This window comes from Budorcas taxicolor, chromosome 8, assembly GCF_023091745.1.
Source record: "Budorcas taxicolor isolate Tak-1 chromosome 8, Takin1.1, whole genome shotgun sequence".
NCBI classification, from domain to species: Eukaryota; Metazoa; Chordata; class Mammalia; order Artiodactyla; family Bovidae; genus Budorcas; species Budorcas taxicolor.
This window is the reverse complement of record NC_068917.1, coordinates 65138155-65141904: the sequence shown is the minus strand read 5'-3', so window position 1 is coordinate 65141904 and position 3750 is coordinate 65138155.

Below are 3750 nucleotides of genomic sequence, written 5' to 3'. Positions count from 1 at the left end.
TCCAAAATCACTGCAGATGGTGATTGCAGCCATGAAGTTAAAAGACACTTACTCCTTGGAAGAAAAGTTATGACCAACCTAGATAGTATATTCAAAAGCAGAGACATTACTTTGCCGACTAAGGTCCGTCTAGTCAAGGCTATGGTTTTTCCTGTGGTCATGTACGGATGCGAGAGTTGGACTGTGAAGAAGGCTGAGCGCCAAAGAATTGATGCTTTTGAACTGTGGTGTTGGAGAAGACTCTTGAGCGTCCCTTGTACTGCAAGGAGATCCAACCAGTCTATTCTGAAGGAAATCAACTCTGGGATTTCTTTGGAAGGAATGATGCTAAAGCTGAAGCTCCAGTACTTTGGCCACCTCGTGCAAAGAGTTGAGTCATTGGAAAAGACTCTGATGCTGGGAGGGATTGGGGGTGGGAGGAGAAGGGGACGACCAAGGATGAGATGGCTGGATGGCATCACGGACTCGATGGACATAAGTTTGAGTAGACTCCAGGAGTTGGTGATGGACAGGGAGGCCTGGCGTGCTGCAGTTCATGGGGTTGCAAACAGTCAGACACAACTGAGCAACTGAATTGAACTGAACTGAAACTTATATGCTTTTGCAAGGAAAAGAAAACCTATGTAACGGGAGAAAATATTTGTAAATAATGTGACTGATAAGGGATTAATATCCAAGATATATAAACAGTTCATACAACTCAATATAAAAAATGTGATAAAAAATGGTCAGAAGACCTGAATAGATATTTTTCCAAAGATGGCATACAGATGTCTAACAGGCACATGAAAAGATACTCAACATCATTAATTATTAGAGAAATGCAAATCAAAACAACAACGAAATATAACCTCACACCTGTCAGAATGGCTATCATCAAAAAGTCTACAAGTCACAAGTTGGAGAGGATGTGGAGAAAAGAGAACCATGATACACTGTTGGTGGGAATGTAAATTGGTGCAGCCACTATGGAAAACATTATGGAGATTCTTCAAACAACTAAAAACAGAACTACAATTCTGCTCCTAGGTATATATTTAGAAAAAATGGGAACACAAATTGGAAAAGATACACGCACTCATAGCAGCACTACTTACAATAGCCAAGACAGGAATACAACCCTGGTGCCCATTAACTAACGAATGGATAAAGAAGATACGGTATAAATATAACAGAATATTACTCAGTCACAAAAAAGAATGAAATTCTGCTGTTTGCAGCAATGTGGATGAATATTGCTCTTAGTAAAATATGTCAAAGAGTGACAAATATTATATGATATTACTTACATATGGAATCTAAAAAATAATACAAATGAATGTATATGAAAAATAGAAACAGGCTCACAGATACAGAAAACAAACTTCTGGTTTCCAAAGGGGAGATGGAAGGTGGGGGACAAATTAGGGGCATGGGATTAACACATACAAAATACTGTGTATAAAATAGATAAGCAACAAGAATACATATACCCTATAGTAGAGGGAATTATAGCCATTATCTTGCAATAACTTACAATGGAGTATAATTTGCAAAAAAACTAAATCACTATGTGGTAGTGATAGTTTAATCATTAAGTCTTCTCCTACTCATGACCCTATGGACTGCAGCCCACCAGGCTCCTCTGCCCATGGGATTTCCCAGGCAAGAGTACTGGTGTGGGTTGCCATTTCCTTCTCAGGGATCTTCCCATCCCAGAGATCAAACCTGGGTCTCCTGCGATGCAGGCAGATACTTTACCGACTGAGCCATAGGGCAGCTTGTATACACTTAAAACTAACATAATATCTAAAATCAACTATTTTAGATTTTTAAAAAATATTGGGCCATATTTTAAATTAAAAATCTGCAGATGTTGTCTCATTGTGCAGAAAAGAGTTAATAGAGCAGACCTGAGACTGTTATGCTTAGAAAGGTCTGCTGGCTAGGTTGACCCTTGGCTGGTATCTGGGAACTTGAATTTGGGAAGGGTTCCCATAGCTTCCGGAACTTATAAGGGTGAATCACTGTGTCCAAATTGTACAAACCACATGGTTGATGCTGCACATCCTCTTTCCTTCTAGTTGTCTGGAATCCTGGTACATGGTAGGCAGACGGTGCCTAGAGGACCAGCCCCCAGTAAAACTATCAGGCCCTGAGTGTCTAGTCAGGGCCTGTCACACGTGTTATCACAGTTCACTGCCTGGGAAGAAGCGTGTCCTCTGTGGCTCCCCTGGGAGAGGCTCTTGAAAGTGTGTGCCTGGTTTCCCTGGTGTTCGTTCCATGCATTTCCCCCTGCCCCCCTGTTGACTTGCTTTGTCTCCTCTCTGTAATGAATCACAGTCATGAATATAACTCTCTCTATGTAGAGTTATACTGTGGTCCTCCCAGTGCATCAAACTGGGGGAGTGAGGGGACTCCCTGCACAATTGTCTAGTGGTATTTAGTGTTTCAGAGGAGAGATTTGAGCCATACAACTCCATTCACCAGCTTATAGATATCCTTTTTAATTTTTCTGTCTGAATATTTGTACAATTTTTTCCTTATCCTTGAAATTTAAAAAAAAATCACAAAGTAGGTCTAGATATGCATCTCCTTTCATTACTTTTCTCTGATGGCCAATGAACCCTTTTTATCAAAAGATGCAATTCTTTAGGTTAGGGCAATTTTCATCCAGTGCAGTAGGTAGGTATCACTGTCAAAATTAAGCTTTTTTCTCCCCCTCAGAGTAGAGGGAAGTGGCACAAAGGGTGACTTCTATGTCACCTACCATAGTTTGATTTCTCTCTGAGGCAGGGAAACCCTTTTTGCTAAAGTCCCCCTCCCAACACCACTGAGACCATTGTATATATTACCCAGGTAGGTGAGCACCAGGCTTTTGAGGACAAGGAAGATCATCAAGATTTGAGCTCTTCCTGACCCAGGTCACAGCCCCAGTTGTTGGTGCAGATGAATGTAGAAAGTGGAGAGCCATGTGTGGCCTGTGCCATGCAAAGCCAGAACAGAGGACTCAGGGTTACCTCCAAGTCAGGCTGATCCTCATTCATCATCACTTGACCCCCTGCCCCCAGTGTTATACAGTCATTGTGCCGGTTAGAGACAGGGCCAAAGATGATGCTTGAGAATCCCCTCTGGCTATTGTGTGAGTCAGGTGTCTCCTAAGTTTTTGAGATGACCCACCAAAGCCAAGCCACCAAGTCAGTGCTACCCTCACTCCACTGGCCACAGCCAGGGATTTCCTGTAATAACCTTTCTGGGCATTATGTGAATTAGGGACAAGACTGAGCTCCTCATTGTGGTGATGGACTGATGTATACTAGAGAAGATTCAGTGGGAGATAAGAGGACTCTGGACACTCTTATGGTTCTTTCTTTTTCTTTTTTAAAATTGAAGCACAGTTGATTTATATTAGTTTAGGTATACCACATAGTAATTCAATATTTTTATAGATTGTATTCCAAACTACATTTAAATTTATATTTAATTTATCATTAAATTTAAAGTTATCATGATAATTTCCCTAATTATTATTATTCTGTTTTCATTGCGTAACAATGAAAGCCCAAGACCCAGTGGCTTACAACACTCATGATTTATTTATTATTGCCTACAATGCTGTGAATTAGTAACCTGAAGGATTCTTCTGCTGTAGTTTTCATCTCTAAACCTATGTATGTACAAATGGTTTTTATTTTTTATTTTTTTATTTATTTTTGGCTGCAATGCATGGCATTTGGGATCTTAGTTGTCTCATCAGGGACTGACAGTAGA